This window comes from Festucalex cinctus, chromosome 8 (genome assembly GCF_051991245.1).
Source record: "Festucalex cinctus isolate MCC-2025b chromosome 8, RoL_Fcin_1.0, whole genome shotgun sequence".
NCBI classification, from domain to species: Eukaryota; Metazoa; Chordata; class Actinopteri; order Syngnathiformes; family Syngnathidae; genus Festucalex; species Festucalex cinctus.
Window position 1 is genome coordinate 26,330,366 of NC_135418.1, and position 12,400 is coordinate 26,342,765.

Here is a 12,400-nt window from a genome sequence, read left to right on the forward strand (position 1 = left end):
AATTTAGGAGGTGAAGATGACAGTTCAGTTGAAGAACTTTAGGAAGCCATCGGCAGTGGTAGATTGATGAATAGGAATGACAACCAATTTATCTTTGTCTGAATATTGTTGAAACCTAAAACTATTCTTCACTAGACATTCAAAACTATCTCAGAAAGTGTGAAACTAAAGATCAATAAAAGATGCTGTCTGTACAACACATCGTCAGTGATGGATCAAACGGCGCACAAGCACACATGCACTCCCAATCGGGACAAACACAAACTCATCCGTTACGTCCGGCGACGTGAGGACTTACTGTCCAAGTGATAAATGGCCAAAAGTCGCAGCTTCACCGAGCATAATGTTCCAGGAGAGATGGATGAGGCAGACTGAAAAATGGAATGAAAGAATCCTCCTTGTGCAGGCGATGAGGGGAAGAGGGAGGGCAGCCCGTTTTCTTTCATTTGTGACTTTTGGTCATGACTAGGTAGCATTGTGGATAAGTTGAATACAACGTCCGTCGAGTACATAAAAAGATCTCGGCACTTGAATCACGGCAAGTGTCCTTGAGGAGTTTCTGTGCCCAGGCTTGATTTCCCACCTGGCATACGAATAAGAGCAGGGGAGGCATTTGAGTGTCACTGAACTCTGGAAGATTTAAAACAAACCAAAAACAAAACATGAAACTGGACCTAAAGTTCCCAAAAATCTGGCAGGAATCTGCAGGGATATCGAATAGGGGAGAATAAGGACTAGGATTTTAGACGCAATAAAATTTGACGTTTTCAAGAATTTTCAGGTCATTAAGCATAACAATATTTCATGTTCGATTATTTAAAAAATAAATAAATAAGTGATTTGGTATGTGGAGTATCAGTCTTGCAGCAGGTAGTTGAATCTAAATGCATAGTTGTAAGTAAAATAATATCAAAATTTTCCGCGGGCATTGTGGAAGGCTATTGGGGGGGCAGCAGACTGTTTATGATATGCTGCTTGCGCTCATGTCTCATCAAACACAAGTTCGAAAAAAAAAAATAAACACATAGGACCCAAAATATGACCAAATGTGGGAATAATCTACCTGGTCAAAACGGAGCAAGATATGCTACCTGCCGCTAAACCTCACTGAGCTCAGCAAAACAAAATTTGCACAAATCTGTCACCATTTGAATGGTCTCAAAGTGCAAAATAAATTTTCCACTTCAGCAATTCAATTCAATTCAGGTTTGTTTGTTTGTTTTGTTTTGTTTTGTTTTTTTATTGAATACAAAAAACAGGAAGTGGTTACCTTGAACATTATGCTCAATATTCAATTCAACCCACAACAAATTGGAGTCGAGTCGCTCATGTTTTTTATTGTGCTCTCTGTTTATCTTTGATCCAATCGATAAATTTCCTCTGGCAGAAAAAAAGAGCAATCATTAAAAGTGTTTAATGATTTTATCAAACATAAACTTTTCCTTGATTTTTTTTATTTTATTTTATTTTTTAAGTTGGATTGGTTTATAGCAACATTTGGTAGTTATCGCACGTCTGGATGATGAATCAGCTCTGGCAAAAATGAAAAGTTGCAATAGTGCACATTTGCAGACATAAAGCATTTTGACATTGAAGGTCGTTAAAACTGCTAACAAGCCGACGTGCTGAGTGAGTATTTCGGAATTCTCCGTCATCATAAGATGACTTGCTTGTGGCTCTTGTTGTCTTGGTTACTATTTTATCAGACATGCACGTGTGTGTATGGCAACTATGAAACACAGTGGTAATGACTATGATACATGGAGAGAAAAAACATAACCTTGTAGAAATCATCTGCCGGTTACTGCTGTCAAATTTAATTTTCATATGTTATGTGTATGGGGATTTTGATTTATTTTCATTTGGTTTTGCTTCGCCATGATTTAGAAACACACACACACAAAAAAGGAAGCAAAACACATACATTGCCAAGCAAGCGGCCATCATAGATCGCAGATCTTTACTTCTAAGTGTCTCGTAATGGTCTTAAAGCCCCGATTATAAAATGACACGTGGCTTTGGCTTATATCATTAGCTGCATATCTGATGTTTGCAACAAACCAATCCGTGTCCAAATCTCTATTATTATTAATTTATCGAAGCCAAACACACACAAGATGGCGGCTATATACACGTGTCATCAATAAGCTAAGGCTTGATCTATTGCTAATGTAGCATGCAGGCTAACCTATCCAGTATTTCAGGATGTTTACTACGGTTTAACCAATCCAAATTCTACTGTTGGCCACATTGCAACGTGATATTCTACTTCATGTAAGCCATTTGAAACTTAATAGAACAACTTTCTGTAGTTAGAACAATACTGAAATGTGTCTGAATACCATTTCAAATAATTGAATGTCAGACTTTGTAAAACGCTGTGGACAATGTATGGTGTAAATAAAGCACTATATAGGAAATATAAGAGAGATGCCAGCAAAGCTGAGTCAGTTTTAATCGTTTTGTTCAGCAATATTAGAACACTCTTTTAATTCTATATACTGTTACAAGCTTGGTAGAAAATAGTACAATGTAGATGTATAAAAATACCAATAATAATGAAAAAATTATAATTAATTTAAAAAAATGTAATAGGTTGAGAGGAATAAAATACATATTATATACAGATATCTTTTCTCTTGGATCAAGACAATATAAAATGTCATCTTTCACACTAAGATACATACAGATCACACAGATCGTGTCTTGACAGGGTCAATTTGACCCGCAGTGTAACAGGAAGTTATTCAGATTCACGAGGAGCCAATCAGAGGCGATATTAGCATCTAATCCAGCCTGAGAAACATCCCATGACTGTCTGATCATTTATTTATCTCTTATAGTTTAACAAAGGAATTTTGGAAGAATGTGAATGTAACATTATGGATGCAAATTAAATTGGATAAAGTACCCAAATAGAAAACCATGTTTTGTTTTGTTTAAATCTGATTTGCAGTCACATTTTGCTTCCTTGTCAATCTTTGAAAATAAACTATCCGATGCTATGTGAAGAGGTCTCAAATTACTTAATTAATGTTTTATGTTATGTTTGTTTAGTGTTGTGTCTGTAAAGCACTTTGTGACAGCCAAGGCTGTTTTAAGGTGCTATATACAGTAAATAAAGATGACTTAACTTGTGTTTTGAAATGTAAGACTGACTGCAATTGGCTTATGGAAATGTGAAGACAAATAATAAAAGACAAAAAATAACTCCCATGACCTTAGTTTTCTGTTCCTAACTACTGCATTCATTCGGTCACATTCTTGTCTGTTCACCAGTTTGCCGGTCATCGATGAACAACATGCGATACAGCCACACATGCGTCGGCTGCAGGTGCCGCCGTCCGGCCGCCGGCCTTTCATTTTTGTTGCTAAGCAATCCTGAAAGTGCCTGTCAGCCTTCGGCTAGCCAATTGCCCGCAACCCCTGGCAAGCGAGCCAGCCAATCCAGGGGAGCGCAAATCGTCTCACACTGGCCAGTGTCAATTCATTAGAACTGCAATCTAAAGGTAAGACCGTTCTGATTAAAGTTTCCCTTTGCGATTTACAGTCATAGCAAAACAGATGGTTTGAGGAGACGGCATGTGGCCTCTCAACTATAAAACGAATGACCAGCTTTAACTTCCATAACTTGGGTTGTTGTCTGCTTGAATAAAAGCCCAGTGGACGATGCAACAGCGCACACTGCAAGTATGTCTGTAGATACATGCATGTGTTAATCCAACTCACCAGTGAAATATGGTGGCGGTGGTTCTGGTGGTGGTGGTATCCGCCCCCCTCACTCCTGTCCCCACCAGTTTTGCTCTTCACTTGCTCATCAACATAGTCGGATTCCTTCCGTAAAGCAGAGACTGCAGTCTCCTCTCGCACTTCGCTCCACTGCAGCAACACACCCCCACCCCTTCCTCCTCCTCCTCCTCCTCCTCCTCAGCCTCCTCCAATACCCACCATCTCCTCTCATACACACACACGCACGCACACCTACTGCTCTGCGACTCCCCCTTTACCTCACTTTTACACCGGGCCTCATTGGGATGCAGTTCACACACAATGCAGCATGTCAGCCCCCCCACCCCCACCCCTTTTTTTAAGGTGATCAATAAAGCCACAAAATGACATTCATGTGGTCACAGCCTGCTGATGCAAAGAGCGAGTACATTAACTAGATGGGTTCATAAACTTGCCATGTTTCCCGGATCGTGTCGATATGCGTCACAACAGAGCACGTGCGGTGGCTCTCTTTTCCGATTGGTCGACGGCCTAAAGCTGAAACGTAAACAGGAAGTTGCCATTCGTTTTTCTCGAACGCTTTGTTAGGGTCATTGGTGATGTGGAGGTTATGACGGATGAATTTTGGTGGGTTAGGATCCATGATGGTCGCCAGTACAATCCAGAGTACGGAATAGAGAAGGATCCATTTCCAGTCAGATCACGTTCACATACCTATGGACAATTTAGCGTCTTCACTGAAATTAACATACAGGTTTGTGTTTGCTTGGAGAGCATGCAAATTTCCCTCAGGAAGGCCGGAGCTGAGATTAGACACCAGATACAGTACGTCGCTTAATCATCTTATTGACTCGGGATGTAACGATAAGGGCAATATCGTGATATTGTGATATTAAAACTTCCACAATATCATCATTGTCATGTTCACAATATTTAAAAGGAGCACATCTGTTACAAAAGTCAGATTGATTTCCATTAGTGCAGTTCTAGCACCCTCTAGTGGCTAGTTTATTAGTGCAATTTAATTTTCATTAGGGATGTTTTGGCTTTCTATGTTTAAAATCTATGCTAATTGTCAGATGAAGGGGAACCTAATTTGCTTGTGAAGCGATCGATGTGTGCTTGCATTACCAATTAAGTGCCTCAATAGGGGGTAGCTGTGGAAGACGTCACAACATTTTGATATTACTTAGACCTCATCAGTTGAACCATCCCCAAGATTCAAGACTGAACAGTTTTGGTAAAGATGGCAGCAAGGCCATGACAACGTTGCGGCGTTCCCACACATACTGTACACGCATGCGAAGCACATTAGGGGTGAATATTTCAAGTGCAATGCATTGTGGGATATTGACCTGCAGCTAACCCTACCCGAAATGCTTTGGGGAGGCATCTGGGAGTCAAGCATCCTCCCCAGTATCTCCACCACAAAAGGCCGGAGGACAAGTGGGGATATCACAGCTCCAGATGCTGAGGACAGAAGGTGTGTGTGCGGGCGTGTGCGCGTGTGTGTGCGAGTGTGCGCGTGTGTGTGCGCGGCGAGGCTGCAGGATGTATAAAAAAAGACTGCACCCTCTGTGCTGCAATGCAGGGGAGCGAGCGGCTGCGAGGCACTTGGGCCAAAAAGTCCTCCTACCCTACGCCATCCTGCCCTCTTTCGTTCTGTCTCCACGACGGTTGACAGGCCATTTAATAGACTTCGAGATTTCGTAGACGAGTGGTCTGTATTTGTTGACATCGTATCATATATCTGTGTTGATATTGATGTTGATACAGCGGTAATGGGATCAATACTTTCTGTTCCCCTCTTCTATCTTTTATCAAATCTAGGCAATTATTTCTTTGATTTGAAAACTTTGCGGGGCTGTTTAGTTTTTTTAAACTTAACTTTTTGTATTTCACACAAGGGCTAAGATCAAAAGTGTATGGGACTGGGTTAGAAACAGGGCCAAGACGACAGCTAGTGTTATTTCAGGTCTTACCTCTGATGACCTAGATATGGTCTCCCTGCCCAGGGCCACGACTATCATCTAAAGTCTCGGGCCTGAACCTAAACTAGGTTTAAGATTCAAGGTCCACTGTCTATGGCCAAGATTAAGGACTATGTCTAATACCTAAGGCCAGGACTGGGACTAGGACTTATGTGTACAATGACGACTAGGGCTAAATTTAAAGGCAAATGTCTGACCTGTCAGACCAGGACTAGGTCTAAAACTAGGTCAGAACTAAATTCGAAAATCTTAAAGGTAAGTATTAATGTTTAGATCTAGGACAAAGAATAGGTCTAGGAAGTACTAAGATTCGAATTAGGAATGGGTGAAAGATCTAACCCAAGGACTATGGTCTAGTTCTAAGACTTAAGCACTAAGAGTATGTATCAGGCAAGGGTTATGACTAGGGCTAGGTCCAAGCTAGTAAGTACTGCTAGCAAGTACTGAGGACAATTTTATGACTAAAAATAGGACTTGAGCTCCCAGGCTAGGGGTAGGACGCTGATGACGAGGACCATTGTTAGGTCAAGGCCTAAAGTCAATGGCCAAATGAGGTCAGGTCTCGTGCCAGGACTAGGTCCAAGTACTATGGTTTTGGGATGAGCCTAGTACTAAGGTCTATTGACAGTGATAGATCTGAGTTTTAGGGTCAAAACTGGACTAGTACTAAAACTAAGCTCTGCTCGGGAATAGGACATGGTCTGAGGTCAATGTCTAGGACTAATGTCCAGGATCTGACACAGACTAGGCCTACAGTTGGACTAAGACTGATTTTCACTGTCCCAGCTTCTGTGTTTGAGTTTGTTTCAGTTCCCAATATATATAAATGCATGTCTGCAGACGACCAATCTTGTCATGTATTCTAATACTCCAGCGAAAGACAGTTGCGATATTAGAGTGGGACCACTGCTGAGAGGGATTGCAAGATGACAGTATTGAAAAATGACATACAGTACATATATTTTTATGGTTTCTGGCCCATGCATATAAAAAAAATGAATGCAATATTTTCAATATGTGAACCGAAGGCAATCATACTACAATTTAGCCTTTCACACTTGCTCGCACCACTGAGGATCTATTTCACCAAATGTCTCCCCGTCCATTTCAGACCTCCACATGCTTGCGTCAACAAAACATTCATATCGCCAGAGTGCTAAAAAAGTAATTATCTGCTGTGTGTCTTCCGCTTTAGATTTCCCTGGTGAATTCCTCATAGGTCCGTTTAAACAAAAACCAATGCAACCATCACGCAATTTCGATTAGGTACACCAAGTCATAAAATGTCAGAAATTGAATTTAAATGAATCACTTGTGGTGTTGTGGTACAAATCGCCTGTGGGTTCGGTTCCCACTCAGTCACGGTGTGAGTCTGAATGCTTATCCGTCTCAATATGTGCCCCGCGACTGACTGGCGACCAGTTCAGGGTGTAGTCATTAGGAAGTGTCACTATCTCAGTCAATAAATGATCGTGTGCACACACAAAAATTAGAGTCACCTGTTGAGTAAAGCTCTGTTGTTCACCAAAACAGCAACACCAAACTCACGTAAATGATCTCTCAGGGGAATTAAAGTGTGGAGACTTACCGCATGTTGGAAACAAGTGTTTATGTGTTACTTGGACTAAGACTGGGGCTAGGACTGTGGTCAGGACAAGACGGAGGTCGATCTAAAGTATAGGTCAGTAGTAGAACTAGGACTACGTATTTTGTGTAAGGTAAAGGGACTAGAGAAAAGCCTAGGTTTACAGTCTACAGTCTGGTCTCTTGATTCAGGCTCAGGCCCAGACTAGTATTAAGCCTAATTTTGGTGACAGGACTATGTCTAAGGCGAGGACCGGGGACTAAGTGTAAGACTTGGGCTACAACACAGTTGAAGGTCTAGGACCTAGAGGCAGGTTGATATCTCAGGTTTAGGGCCAGGTATAGGTCTAGGACTAAGGCCTAGCGTCAATAGTACGGTCAAGTCTCTAGGGCCAGGAAAATGACCTCATTTAGGGTCTAAAACCGAGGGCTAGATCTCAGGTCAAGGACTAGGACCTATTGCAGGGGAGCGGAATAGGACAAGGACTAGGGGCTCATAGTAGGTCTATGTTCAAGTACTAGGAATGAGATTTACTGATTAAGACCAGACCAAATGACCAGGGTTACAATGAGTAGCTCTAAACCTAGGACCAGGGTCAAGACTAGGTACAAGTTCTATGGCTAGAAATATAGCTAAGGTCAAGGACTATGATTAAGATGGGACCCGCACAGTGTCTGAAGTACAGGATAACTAGGTCTAAGAACAAAAAGCAATTAAAAAATATATTTATTCCAGAAATGTATGTGACCTGAGAAGACATTAAAAAAATAAAAAAAAATAAACAAACTGTCCCCTGATAAAGAAAAACGGTTCCCCATGCCTCCAACATAAAAAAAGTCACCAAGTGTTGTCTTAATGTTCTTCTTGAGTGCATTCACTTCATGTCGAGTGCAGGTATTTTCAGTATGTGCAGGGAGAAGATTACAAGCTGCACCACACAATGTCATTTCATGAACCATCAGGCAGCACCATGTGGGGAGTGTCTTCAAATAGGGGACTACTGATGCCTACACTTCTTAAGAGTGGGACATCAAGTAAAATTCAGGCCAAGCCAACTAAATATTAGCACACAAAAGTGAAAAAAACAAAAACAAAAAAACAACAACATTAATAGCGATACATTGTTTTGTTGGACAATATATGAATCTGATACAATTGCAGTGTATTATGAATTTTCCTTGATTATCATGATGTTAAGACTATTTTTCACTTTAATACAGTATATACAGTATCTACCATATGAAGCAAATAATAGCATCAATTGTACATGTATCATATAAGCAATTACTTGACTATTATAATGAATAAAGGTGACTGACTGTTAAATGTCGCTGTTACATAATATGCTGCATCTCTACAATCCTCTTGATTATTCTTCACTGTGCCAAGATGAAGTCCTCATTAAGCTCACCCGTACGCACATATTAGCGCACATGTACACGCACGCACACTGACACTGAGTTTTGAGATCTGTTGGGAATGCCGCATGCTCTGGCCCACTTCCATCACCGCCACATGTCATTCCGAGTATCAGGAAAACACCTTTGATTTGAAAGTCATCATAATGGTGACGCAGCATGTGGCTCAAGGACTATGCCTAGGTTGATGGACCAGAATTAGGCTTCAGGTTAGGGGTAGGATTATATCTAAAGTCTTGGGCAGGGGGAGGCCTACGATGTAGGACTGGGACGAGGGATGAGGGCCAAGGCAGGCACTAATAAATAAGGCCTAGCACAAAGAGTAGGACTATGGCAGAGACTATGGACAGGACTAGGACTTGTATTTACCTTGGACAAGGTCTAGGGATAAGGGTCAGACTATGACTACTTGAGTTCTAGGGGCAGAGCTCGGGCTAGGTAGGACTAGGTCAGGACTACATGAAAGGACCAGTGCTAGACCTATGATATATAGAGCTAGGACTCGGTCGAATATAAGACCCATGAACTAGAGCGGGACTGGGACTAAGGAGGATAAATCCCTCGGACCTAAGGAATAGGCCTAATTTCTAGGGCCAGGATAATAGCTAGGACTAGGACTAAAACAATTCTAATGACTCGTGACAGACTGGTTTCAGGTCTAAAGGTCGAAATAGTACTGACGTCTGGAACATGGACTACGCTAAATTCTAATGATGTCTCAGAGCAAGTGGGAGTAATAGTGCTCAGGTTTTGGGACCTGGACTAGGTCTAAGGTACCAGGCTAATATTAGGAATAGCTCTAAGTCATGGAACACCTCTAAGGTTGAGGGGTCAGGGACAGAATTAGGTCTAAGGTTCAAGCCCTAAGGCTGGGACTAGGTATACGATGTAACATAGAGGGGCACTATAGGACGATGTTTAAGTCTGAGGTCAAAGGTTTAGGACAAGGACTTTGGGACTCTTCCACCAATACTGTACAAATAAGAAATTGTTGGAATGTAGCGGCAACCTCAAATCATCTCGTAACAACAAACATACCATTGCTTGCGCTCACTTGAGGAAGGGATGGTATGGTGCGGGTGGGGTGATGCTGGCTTAGCACATTTGACATCTGCAGATGCACATTAGTGTGAACCAAGCCTTCCATTCAGAAAGTTGCACTGATTAAAAAGAAACATTACAACAAAGTGTCCTCTTTCAACCTTTTTCTCCCACGCACACGTTTGTTTTTGTTATGTAACATTACACTGCAGCAGGGAGCACTAGAGGCTACGCAGGCTCCCCCCCCCACCTTACTCCCACCCCCAGCCACCATCCCATGCAGCAAAAGTTCCACTCGTGCAGATAAGAGTGTAATCTTCTATAATGACTTCCTAATTCTGTCTCATTGTGCCCGTAATGAGGTTAGGAGCCTCTGAGACTCATCTTACCTGGAATCAAAGCTGAGAAGACACGAAAAAAAAAGGAGAGACGCCACCCCCCCAAAATATCAGCGGCTCAAAAACATTGTCCAAGCGTCACCTGCAATGTTTTGTAGTTTTCGTATTTTCTCTTCTGCTCTCAATTGACGCTTTGCAAACACTCACAACATTTTTCCATCGCACTGACAAGACGCCGGCGTTGTTCCTCTGCTGTATTTCCCGGCACTCTTCGCTCATTGGCCCGTCAAAGAGGAGGAGGAGGGGTTGGCATCGATGTGGTGCATTCACCACTCTCCTCCTCCTCCTCCTTTTTCAACCATGCGGATGCTGCTGAGCTGGGACAATCGATGAGAGAGATAGTGGGAGAGATAGAGAGAGGGCGGAAGATGGAGTGAGAGAGAGGTGGTCCAGCTGGTGCCCGTGTGGGGAGTATGTACGCATTAACATGAGTTCACTGATGTGCAGTGAAGGAGGAAGGTAGCGGCGGCTGGGTTTGCTGCAGTGTGAAGCAACAAAACCAGTATTACCTCGTTTACACCAAACAGGCAATCGGGTGCTCAGTTCCGTTATAGGTAAGAACAATGGGATAGTACCAAAAGAGAAGTTCAACAACCCTCCATTTGGCCATAACCTAGAAGAAATGGCTCTAATAATATGGTTATAATAATGACTTGGTGAAGCAGCATGTGGTTCAGGGACTACGTCAATGGATGGGATTATGACCGGGGAAAAGGACTAAGTGTAAGTAGGGTCAAGAAAAGGGCAAGAGCAATGGATTATGGTAAGAAGGATCTAAGGTCTAGGGACCATGACAAGGAATAGTTCTAAAGTCTAAGACTAAGGCCAGCACTAAGACTCAGGTTTTAGCAGACTAGGACTATGTATAAAGCCTATGATTAGGTCTAAGGCCAATCAAAGGACAAAGTCAAAGGCAAGAACTAGGTCTAAAGTCCAAGTTAGGTTAAGAGTCTAGGGCCAAGACTAGACTAAGTCTAAGATCTAGGACTAAGCCAATCTGTAGGACAGGGCCTAAGGGCTGGGGCCAGGAAAAGTGTCGGCCTAAGGCCAAGGCTATACTAGGTCTAAGGCCCAAATGGACTAGGTCAAAGGAGGACTAGGACTAAGTATAAAAGCTAAGACTAGGCCCTGGATGCAAGATAGCTCTGCCCAATGACACACAACTACAACTGGAGAATCATAATAGATAATAATAAACAAAATCTCATTTCGGATAAGCTCGGACTTGATGAGAAGAGAGGCAATCATGAGATATCATTTGCTTCTCAACAATCCATGCCGCCGTTTTAATTAAATTGACGCAATGAAGTGTCATTCATTCATTCTGGCATCTGAAATCAATACCCAGCTTGAGCCCCTTGGCCTGAGAGAGCTGTGAGTGCTGCGGCATCCTCCAGGGGATAACTACACGCACGCCATATGGATGCTTGGTCAAGCTGTTTGTAATGGAAGGAAACGGACCACAACAGAAAGATTGGAGTAGATATACATTTTTTTTCCACACTTCAAAACAGCTCTCATGTTTCTTCGGCCTTCAAGCTGCCAACCAAAAGTGGATGACGTCAAACATTACATGTGCTACTTTCCGATTTCGTTACCACAGCAACCTGTCCAATGGGTCAATAACGTGGCCCATGTCCGAACCGGGCCAGATCCCATGTTGACCTCCGTCTGCCTTAAAAATCGAATTTGAGGAATCTGATTGGAATCAGATTATGCATGCAGTCTGAACGCAGCCTTAATTCGATGTCTATGACATCCGTAACAAACCGTAAAAATCTTGCCTGTCCGTCGACTTCTTTGGACAAATTAATGTACAGTACTACTTTTCTATTTGGACAGGGCTTTGGCACCCCCTTGTGGCATTTTAGAGAATTACAGAAAGGTCACAAAATATGCCAATTGGTCAATTTGTGACTTTACACTGCAGTGTTGGAGGGATGACACCATCTTTTGTTTTCTCAATCAAACTTACATTTTTGTGATTACAATTTAGAGTCTGAGCTATACGAAGACGATTTTCCAAGTCTCAGTCCAGTGGAAGTCCATCCAGCTGAGATGAACATCAATCAATGAGACTCAATGACGCATTGCTCGCCGCAAGTGCCAGTTGTTCCATTACGCGTATTAAAGCCCCCTGCGGGAAGCTCGCCAAGACCCTCTCAGACATTGTCCATCGTATCATTGCTTGTGGTCACACCCCCGATGGCAGCCTCCGGTCCATAAGCCTAAATTGTC

General features: G+C 42.4%; 1 protein-coding gene and 1 long non-coding RNA gene across 5 annotated transcripts in view; one reads left to right on the forward strand and one right to left on the reverse strand.

The window, feature by feature from the left end:
• Positions 1-10,400, reverse strand: part of LOC144024572 (synaptotagmin-2-like) — a 400,108-nt gene extending 389,708 nt beyond the window's left edge. For 2 of the 4 annotated variants that reach the window (XM_077531009.1, XM_077531010.1), the window contains exon 1: positions 10,154-10,400. The gene's annotated coding sequence lies outside the window, so the exon portion shown is untranslated. Of the gene's footprint in view, positions 1-3,729; positions 3,894-10,153 lie in introns of those variants that run through there. The other 2 variants (XM_077531012.1, XM_077531011.1) reach the window with 2 other exon arrangements.
• The window catches only part of LOC144024580 (uncharacterized), a 37,124-nt gene continuing 26,905 nt past the window's right edge, over positions 2,182-12,400 (forward strand). The window contains exons 1-2 of the long non-coding RNA XR_013284808.1: positions 2,182-2,274; positions 3,280-3,509. This is a non-coding gene — a long non-coding RNA (uncharacterized LOC144024580). The remainder of the gene's footprint in view (positions 2,275-3,279; positions 3,510-12,400) is intronic.